This window comes from Gossypium hirsutum, chromosome A01 (genome assembly GCF_007990345.1).
Source record: "Gossypium hirsutum isolate 1008001.06 chromosome A01, Gossypium_hirsutum_v2.1, whole genome shotgun sequence".
Taxonomy (NCBI): Eukaryota; Viridiplantae; Streptophyta; class Magnoliopsida; order Malvales; family Malvaceae; genus Gossypium; species Gossypium hirsutum.
Genome location: NC_053424.1, coordinates 10,022,452 through 10,033,702, shown reverse-complemented (window position 1 = coordinate 10,033,702; position 11,251 = coordinate 10,022,452). Strand labels below are relative to the sequence as shown.

Here is an 11,251-nt window from a genome sequence, read left to right as displayed (position 1 = left end):
TACGCACCATACATGGCCTCCCTGCATTTGGCTTGCATAACTCGCTGCTCGTTTCGAAAATAGTGCCGCTAAATGAAAATATGTCTCTCGCACAACTGATGTTATCAGTAAATGACGTGTTCCTTTCAGAACAGAATTTATACATTCGGCTAGGTTTGAGGTCATGTGACCATATCATAAGCCGCCGTCGTATGCTTGTGTCCACTGTTCGAAAGGTATATTACATAGCTAGTCATGACCCTCTTCGTTAGCCGAATGGAAAACTGCCAACATCTCATGAAAACGGTTCTTACTTATCTCATACCTTGCCAATATAAGTTGATAGCGAAAATTACATACCACTTTTCCATTTAAAATAAATTCAATATTCCAAACGAAATTATATTAATAGAGATAAAGTTAAATACCCATGTTGGGCCACTTGTCGTCGTTCACCTATAGATGGATATTGCCTGTAGTAGTTGGAAGCAATGTGCCTTAGGCAATACCGATGGTGTGTGCGATGTCATAGGCTTCCCTGTCGCTCAATTGCAGCTAGTATCCCTGTGCCTCGATCCGATATAACGCATATATCAGGTTGGGGGCAAACATGCATCCTTAACCTAGAAAGAAAGAAATCCCAGTCATCAGCTGACTCCTCCGTGTTATTGCAAACGCAATTGGAAGGATTCTTCCACTACCATCCTATGCAACTGCTAGCAATAGCCGATGGGTATATCTACGGTACATAAAGGTACTGTCAATTTGTACCAATGGCTTAAAATATGCAAATGCGTCTCGGCATTGATTAAAGCTCTAGAAGAAACGCTTAAATACTTCGCATCCACGGAGCAATCGGTCGTTGTAGTATGCAGGTTCTGTTTGAAGGTCTGTTATGCAACCTGGGATGTATCTCTCTAGCACTTGACACCACTGCCATATTTCATTATATGAAGCGTCCCACCCACTATGCATCTTCTCCAAAGCCTTCTGCTTACCTATCCAAGCCTTGCGGTAAGAGGGCGTGTACCCTATTTGGTTACGAATATTGGCAATTAAGACTGGCACTGAAGTCCTAGGATCTGCCTTCACTGTGGGTAGTATTAAACTAGCTAATATAGCTAAATCCATCTTGGGATGATCTTGTGAAATACCTGTCAACGAAGTACGTTAAATAATGTAACATTACATAATAACAGTATTATTCAAAAACCTTAAATACTGTACATGCAGCACATGTATGTGGACCTTTATACTTTTTTATCTCCCACAACCTTGTCCTTTTCCTCAACGAGGCGTAGATTTTCCATGAACAACTTTCATCTTGCACTGCACACTTCCCCTCAAACTTATCGAATTTAGATTTAACCACGTGGTAGTTAACACCGTTATTGATGCTATGTTGTTTCAATGCACCAAGAAAACTATCCTTATTGGAAAACTCCTTACCAACTTCAAATTCACTCGAATCCAATAACGAACTTGTATGATCACGCGTTCTGTGTGGTAGATCTGGAAACTCTAATGTATCATCTGTAGATAAATCAACATTATGCATGTGGGCTGGAGGCGAGTATGCCCTGAATCGTGGATCTTCTTCTGCATCTGAACCCTCTTCAACATCGTCAGGTTCAGTTGGAATAGGCTCCGGTTCAGAAAATAATCCAACTTCTGTACCATCACGGCCGGGCTCTCGAGGTGGATCCACTTCGGAATCATCATCTAACCCACCATCATCTGCGACGTATGAGGTCCCCTCACCGATGGACGTCATGGGGAGTACATCATCCCTTCTTCTGGGCGTTTCATAACGTCCCCAATTGGATGTAGATTGCCAAACACTATAAGTTGATGTCGTTCCCCAGTACGTATTTCCAACATCAAACATCGACCCACCTAGGTGCATGTCCCATCCACTAACAGAGTGTCGTGCAGGGGTTGTGTATTCCATACCGCTACCAAAAACCGGCGGTTTCGTATTATGTAACCCACTAACGGTGTCGGGCAGGGGTTGTGTATTCCTCTCGAACAGTAGCCGCAAATGTATCATTTGGCGATGCAAATTGTACATATAACTCAATATATGGTGCTCCACTAGCAAGATGAGTCTGCACTATTGCCTCTAAGCTACGAGCACCTTTGATGTCGAACGAGTCATATGTTACTGGATCAATAGAAGCACAAAATCGATACCTAATAAACAACACTTTCATTGGCGTCGTTCCAAATATTTTACGGCTAATCCTTTTACGAAGTTCTATTAAATCTATGTTCTGGTTAAAAACCAGTCGTATTGTATTCTCCGAAAAAAAACAACATCGTTCTCGGTGTGACGAACCTCACCATCATAGTAAATAACAGCACTAATGCGTTCACTCATCTTTAATTTTTATCCTTCTTAGCCTTTCTATTTTTTTTGCTGTAAGTTATGCTACCTGAGAACAAAATTTGGCTCATTTATAGCCCAAGTTATTTCAGAAACCACTGTAGCAAAAGAGCGTCCACGTGGGAGCTTCTTTCAGTACTTTTGCTGAAAATGCATCCTGCTTGAAGCGTTTTTGACACTATTTATGCAGACACGTCTTCTCAAAATTATTTTTTCAGAGACCACTGTAGCAAAAGAGCATCCACGTGAGAGCTTCTTCCATTAATTTTGCTGAAAATGCATCCTGCTTGAAGTGTTTTTACCATTATTTGCGCAGACACGTCTTCTCAAAATTATTTTTTCAGAGATTACTGTAGCAAAAGAGCGTTCATATGGAAGCTTCTTTCAATACTTTTGCTGACAATGCATCCTGCTTGAAGCGTTTTTGACACTATTTGCGCAGACACGTCTTCTCAAATTTATTTTTTCAGAGACTACTGTAGCAAAAGAGCGTCCACGTAGAAGCTTTTTTAGATTAACAAATAATTTAATTAAGTTACCCTAAACCCCAAACCCTAATTTATTTGATTTTTTTCTTAAATACCCTAAAACCCTAAACCCTAAAATCCTAATCTAATTTTTTTTAAAATTTATAATTAATTTACTCAAGTAACCCTAAACCCTAATTTATTTGATTTTTTCCTTAAAAACCATAAACACTAAACCATAATCTAATTTTTAAAATTAGTAATTAATTTAATTAACAAACACTAAACCCTAATTTATTTAATTTTTTTCTTAAAACCTTAAAATTTAAAAACCCAAAATTCCCAAAACCCTAACCCTAATTGCAGAAAACCCTAATAAAAACACAGGAAAAACGCTTCCTCAAGGAAGCGCTTTGCCTATGTGGACAGAAAGCGCGCCCTCAAGGAAGTGTTTTCTGTCCACGTAGGCAAAGCAATTCCTTGAGGAAGCGTTTTCCTGCTTTTTCCCCTGACAACACGCTGACGTGGACGCGTTTTATAAAAACTGGCCCATTCCGGTAAATAATTTCTGACCTGGCCCATTTCGGTAAATTTAATAAAAAAGGAGCTTTTATTGGTAATTTGCCCGATGTAATTGTTAATAATTACTTATATAGGGCATGTTTGGTTAATAATAGACTTAGTAAATCCCATTGAATTGAGTGTACTTGAAGCACTCCAATTACACTTTCATTTTTAGAGGAATGTGAAATTGAGTAATTACATAAATAAATTACAAATAATCATACTCAAATCTATTTGTTCTATTACTTTTTAAACACGCTTGTATATGGTTTAAGTCTAATAATTTTTGATATAATAATAGTATTATAATTTTAGGATATATATTTTATTTTTAAAAAATATAATTATATGTTATTTTACTAACCTCATTTAAATGATATGGAAATTTTATTGACGAGAAATAATTTTTTAATACAATTTGACTTACTAAATATTTAACTAAATGATATATTATTTATTTTACATGGTTTATACTAATGTTAAAAAAATTATATAGAATTAATTTTTAATTATATATAATTAGCCAAAGACTAACTAACGATTACAAGGGATTAATGTTTCATGTTAGAGAAGGAATAACTTAACACAAATATGGAGAGCTAGGGTAATTAAATACAATTACATAGGGTGCTAGGAATAGCTTAACATATTACATATGAAAATCGTTATTTATTGAAAGAATTTTCTTTTCAAATATTATTAATAATTTTTTGTGATAATTATTATTCTTTTTAGAACTTAAATTTATATAGCTGTGCAATTACAATTTATATTACCAAACATAACATACGAAATTACAATGCAATTGTGCTCTGTCAGCCAAACATGTCTAGAGAATTAAAGTTTCTTATCATTACAAAAGGGTATGATTACCACCTTAATAAGTACACTTTCATCCAATTACTCTATGGTGTCTAAACATATTGTAGGGAATTTCCTTAAGGGTCTAGATGTTTCGAGTCTTTCTTTGTGTCCTTAGGTTTTGCTTTTTATTTCTTCGTGGAAGTTGTATTGATAATGGTTGTTAATCAAGGGGATAAACGTTGGAAAAAATTGGATTAGAAAGCAATTTTTTTTAGGAACAACAAAAGTTTAAAATTTTTATAAAAATTGAACCTTATGATACTTACAGTAATAAACTCTGAAATTATATGTGACGCCAAAAAATCGACCAGGACGGTTTGACCTGAATTTCGAAGGTCACATTAACCACCAAAGTGACTGTTCGTTTAAACCACCACAAAGCACACCAACCGACCAATCACAGAGAATATTTAAAATCCTAAATCATGCTTTCGCTGCGCTACTCTGATCAACGAATCAACAAGAAGACTTGTAGATGCCCAATTTAGCTTGGGCCCAAACAGAAACCAAATAAAAAAAATATAAACCCAAACTAATCAACCCAAGCCCAAACCAATAGCCCAGCCCAAAAAACCTAAAACTTTTCAGAAAGCCAGAAACCTTAGGATTTCTAGTGCTGCTCCTCCCTTCACAGGCACGTCGCTCGAGGCTTCTTGTCCTGAGGTTTGCCCTTTCTGCTGCCATTTCACCAAAATGGCAAGGGCTTGCTTCTCCCATTGTTGTTGACCACGCATCGCCACTTGCAAAGAGAAAGAAATAAGGATAGTAGAAACAACAGAAACAACAAGAAAATTCAAAAAATATATATAGTAAATAGTGTGTAATGGCCATAAAAGCCATTGAAGTAGATCGTATTCGGACTGGATTTTTAAAAGAGAAATAAAAAACAAAAAAGGGATTGCAATAGTTTAAATAGAAGGTAGTTCTCCATTGTTGTTAGTATCTTTTTTTCATTTTCGCATACATATATACAAAAATAAAAAAAGGGAATTTTTTTCACCTTTGTCGTTGTCGTCAGTGTGTCTTCTGGATTGAAAGGCCGCTGTACCCTTGAGGGTTTGCCTAAGGCTGTGTTGGAGAAAACAGGGACAAAAGGGCCTCTTTTTTACGATCTCCGACCATCGGAGGCAGCTGTCTCCGTTGCCAATGACCGGTGGCCACGGTGGAGACTCGTAGGCGCCTGGGCCGAATGTGGGAAAAACCAAGAGAAAAAGGGATAGATCTCGAATTTTTTTTAAAAACCCAAACAAAAATGATTTTTTAAAGAATTTTTGACTTATATAGGCAGGGTTAAACGAAGTCGTTTTGGCCAGTGCTCGTAAGTCCCAAAACAGCGTCATTTTGACGCTCAATCCGATTGCCTGACCTAAGTACCTTAGGATCCACGTGTTTTTGTGACTAGGGTATAATTGCTACCCTAGTCCTTCCACTTTTTAGGCGGTTTTCAATATAGTCCTGTTCTTTTTTTTACCACTTAATTTTATTTTATTTTCATTTTGGTCCATGGGCCATTTTTGGGAAATAGACACTCGAACTTGCGGCGATTTGAAGCCGACCTGACGACCCGACCCAAACTGCACAAGATCCGCGTATTTTTGATGTGGGGGTTTATTTATTTCCCTAATCCTTTCGCTTTTTAAATGTTTTCAATCTGGTCCTATTTTTGACCTTTTTTCTTTTTAAAATTTTCCACTTAATTTTATCTTTTTTTCATTTCGGTCCTTCGATCAATTAGCCTCATGGAAAGATGCGCATAATAGGATAGGGAATATTTTCCCATTTGGCCCTTATTGTTTTTCACAAGTTGCATTTTAGTCCTTATTTTTTTGTATAGTTCATTCTTTGTATTTTCAACTTAATCATTCTTTCATTTAATTTCACATCTTTAGTTACCTTTTTTACTTTTTATTCTTTGCATTTAAAATTTATATTGCTTATACCTTTTCGTCTTTTTTATTTTTTTATTTATCTATTTATACATTTTTAAATGGCAATTATAATTCTCATTTATTTATTTATTTTGATATTATGATAAGTGATGTGACTATTGTTATTAATGCCATGAACTAATATTCCTATTGTTGTTATAATTACATTATTATTATAGTATTTATCTATTTATTTGTTATTTATCATCTAATGTAGATGTTCTACCCACATGGCCATCTTATATTATTTCGCTATCATTATATCATGCATTATGTTTAAATATATTTTTCCGTTTTCGTACTATTCCCAAACATGTTAAATGCACATTGCTTTGAATGTTACATACGTTTTACTCGATGCATAAAAAAGGGAAAAATTTAAAACCAAGGCAATGTTTCATATTTGGATATTCGAGAAGTCGTGCCCTAACTTACGGGGTTCGAATTTTTCTTTGAACCTAGATAACCGAACATCCTTTTTAAAATTAAAAACACATGAGATTTAAATAGTAATTAAATAATGAGCAATATTATTTTTTAGGATTCGAGATGTCGTGTACTAACTTACAGAATATGACCTTTTCGTTTGGTTACCTCGAGATAAGAATGCCTTCTACATATATTTTAATTTATCTAAGTGATTTTAATTAAATAACATTATGCAAAGAGGGATTATGTTTTAAATTCTCTTCAAAATTTAAATTCTCGACACTAAGGCATCAATTAATAAATTAGGTACCGATTTAAGGCGTTACGAGAATGCTGATCCTTCTTTGTGCGTAATCGACTCCCAAACCCATTTCCTAGATTTCATAGACCAAAAATCATTATTTTAATAAATCAAACATTTTATTAAAAAGATCAAATTTTGAGATGATCCAATCACACCTAAATAAAAAGGATTGGTGGAGGCTCTATTTTGATTTAAAAAATAAAAAGTCGATCTCAAAAAAGTTTTCTACAAGGCTAATTCGTAATTTAATATTTAATAGTCAATTACCTCAAAAACTTCAGTTAAACATACGTGCATGCAGTAGGGTATTTTTAAAAGTTTATATTTGTAGAGGCTTGCAAAATAGTTTTGTTTAAAAACATATAATTAGATTTAAAATGTAGTATAGTAAAATGTTGAAAAAAAAACTCAAATTCACAATGTTTGGAAATAGTTTTGTAGAATTTATATGTATATATCTTGTTTAGGAAGATTCATTAAAACATCATGTTTCTCTTCATAAAATCATATCATTTAATTAGTTCACATGTCACCTACTATTTACATAATTTATCCAATTTTACATTTCATGCAAACTAAACTCATGATTAATTTCCAAATCACACATAAAGCATACAAGACTTACCTCGATACCCAGCGACTCTTCATCTTGCAGTTGCAAATTAGTCGAACAATTGCTCATACCATTCATCAAGCTTTCATAATCTACCATTCAATCATCTATCTGAATTAGCGATAAAAGTTCCAAATAAAACCAATTAAAGAGTCCATAATGTCTAATTACAATCCAACGATTATTAAAAAGTCTAATTCTAAATCTCATTATTTGGTCCCACATTGCCTTCCTCAATTACCAAGGTATAGCTTCGTTATGAATCACTTGGATGACTCACTTCCCTACCTCTTCACAAGCTAAACCACTGCAATGGTATAAAAGAGTAGGTGAGCTTATCTTCCCACAAGTTACGGTTTAGGTCTTCCTCACTCCGGAAAGAGAAAGATCATTCAGGTATACGAAATTTACCCCCTCTATGGTCTCAGTACCTCATTCATCAGTTGCATAAAGGTACTCAGTGCGTGCATGGGTGAGACCGAACGGCATCACGAGCCACTCATACGGGCCCTCCTTTGTGCTGAAGGCCGTCTTCCATTCGTCTCCCCACCCAACCAATACCATGGTTGTATCCACTTGTCAAATCCACCTTTGAGAACGTGCGCCTACGCTCACTCAGAACTTGAGCATCGGGTAAAATCAAATAAAGTTCAATGCTCTACTCTTATATTATAGCAGCTGCTCCCATCCATCCATCTAAAGCTCAGTGAGTGCTCAAACATCTACAAATAAACACACTATTCAGGTTAAGTGAAATAGGCATGCTTAAACGATTCATTTTTATCACAACTCACATAAGATAATAGTTCACACGAATTAAACAGTTCACATAGAATAGGTAGTTCGCATAAAATAACAATTCATATAAAATAACAGTTCATGCATAATAACAATTCATTCAATATAATAGTTCATACAATATAACAGTTCATTCAATATAATAATTCATTCACACCACATCGTAACTCATATATCTCAAATAATGATAAATTGACATTTTTGTGATTATGAAACATATAAGAGACTTTACCACCACACATTGGATAAACAAATCTCCTTATAGCACCTCACTTTTGGACTCAAAGAGCTCTACGCTATCTTTGATATAAGTGTAGCATGAATGCTTACACTCTTCAACACACTCGACTCATAGAGCCTTACACTGTCTCCATTGAATGGAGCTATGCTCGACATTCCCTTATCTCTCTAACGCTATCTCTGGGTACAATGCTTATCGCAATAATGAGGGTGAGTACTCAAAATCCTATGGCATGCCAACTATATCCAATGATTCCATAAGGTTACAATGCCAAAATATGTCTTTAACACATTCAAAATATTCAGTAAAATAGGGCTCACAGTTAAGCAGAGCTCACACATTATAACACAGTTCGCAATTCACAATTCGTAATAGAGCATGGTTCGTAAATAATATAACTTTTATGCATTATATATTGCACTACATAACACAGTTCACATATCGTTCATGACATAGCTCCCATAAATCATTGTTCATATATTTTATTTAGCATAGGGCATGCAATAGCTTAGCTTACATACAATACAACTCAAAATCTCAAAATACACAGTTTGGCAAATTAATATAGTTCGCCATATTAATACAAATCACTAAATTAACACAGTTCGCAATAATAATATAATTCACCAAGTTAACATGGTTCACAATATAACACATTACACAAATATAATTGGCTCACACCTAGTATTTCACGATAATATAATTTTGCACTAAATCAAAGCTTGTATTACCATAGAGCTCATAATTCACATATTGGTTTATGCATGCATAAATGTACATTATCAGTAAAATTCATATGTTATAAGAGTTCACATTATATATATTTTTATTAGTTTGCAAGCATTACAAAACCCATATACATATATATAGATATATATATTATATAACAAGATCCATATATGCATATATATATTATATAATCAAAACCCACGCATATATATTATATATATATACACAAACCTTTTTAGTACATTAGCTCACCTTTAATATTATGCTCACACACACACACACACACACATGCAATAATTAAATGCACTATTCACATACACTTATCACATCAAGTACATGGTTTACAGCTACAGCTTGCCTATTTTATTCCAATAACTACATGTACATTTTAAATTCATGCATTTTCTCATTAAAATCGCACAGCATGCATACCCTACACTCAAACAAAATTGCAATGGTTTGCACAGGAGAAATCAAGGTTCACATATTAATTAAGCTGGTGATTTGCATATGTTACCTTAGCCTGCGTATTGGAGTTTAAATGTAGTATATTAGACCACTCACCTTAACAACCATTACTTCAACTATCATGCTTAAGTAAGCTTTAATTTGCCTTTGTCCATGCTTGTGGAGGCTCCCAAATGAATTGGAACTTTTCATACGCATAAAACACATTGCAAAGGCATTACTAATAACAACAAACACCATTAAATTATTCTAAAATCATATATCAAAGCCTCTTAACATCTATACCAAAAACTTAACTAATTTTTCTAAAATAGGTGTTTAACCACTCAAATCTCACTTCTAAGCTTAGATTTCAACTTCATACATCCTAACTATCATCTAATTACATATTTAGACCATCAATTTCATCAAATTTCACCAATTTAATTTTTTCAAAAAAAATCAAGCTTATGTGATCTTTTAAAAGGGGAAAACATTCTATTTGCTTAAATTCATTAAGGATTTGTTAAATTAAGATCAAATACCTTTTAATTAGATCAAATGAGTTAGGAATCAAATTATTTTGTCGAAATATAAGGTTTCCTCACTCGAGTATTGTAACTAAACCTTAATTAAATTTCTAAACATCTTATTTAACCTATTATTACAAATATAAACCTCAATTTTATCTAATCTCACGAATTTTTAATTTTTAGAAAATTAAGCTTGTATGAACACACAAAAAAGGGATATTTGAAATTCATTAAAATTGGATATTGATCTATCAAATTGAGTTATGTATAGCGTTCAATTGGCCACTAACAGGAGCTCATCACTATGTTTTCTATCAGTTCATACGCATCTTTGTATGTTTTGCTCATTAAAGTTTCTTATGTGGCTCCAACTAGTCTTGAACGTGTGTGCACATCCAATTTGTTGTAGAACATTTGTTGTCTCAGCCACTTAGGTAACCTATTATGTGCGCATCTCTGTATTACCGTTTTAAAATGCTCCCAAGCTTCGTGAAAGCTCTCTCTTTCTAACTGTTTAAATTTTGTGATATCTCTTCTCAGTTGGACCGTCTTGCTAATAGAGAAAACCTTTTGAGGAAATTTCCCTACAAGTTCATCCCATGTCGTGATAGATCCTGATGCCTGTGAATCTAACCAAGAAAAGGCATTATCAATTAAGAAGAAGGGGAACAACTGAAAAGGAATAGTGTCATAGATGACCCCATTATATTTAAATGTATCACGAAGCTGAAGGAACCATTTTAAATGTTGATTTGGGTTTTTCGTCATTATGCCTCTAAACTACAAATTGTTTTAGATCATCTGAATCCTGGCCGGTTTTATTTCAAATTTGTTAGTTGTGATGGCTGGCCTTGTGATGCTTCCTTAAACCATCTTCATATTTTTCAGTGTATAGTCCCTTAGGGCTCTTTCGTTTTACACCATCTGCATATTTACAAGAAGTTATGGTGGCGGTGGTAAGCCATCTGG

The 11,251-nt window shown here is 34.2% G+C and overlaps 1 non-coding gene across 1 annotated transcript; it reads left to right on the top strand.

Moving 5' to 3' along the window:
• The first annotated feature begins 10,718 nt into the window (after positions 1-10,718).
• Positions 10,719-10,824, top strand: LOC121206913 (small nucleolar RNA R71). The gene has a single exon (XR_005902090.1). It is a non-coding gene; the product is annotated as a small nucleolar RNA R71 (small nucleolar RNA).
• The last annotated feature ends 427 nt before the right edge of the window (positions 10,825-11,251 follow it).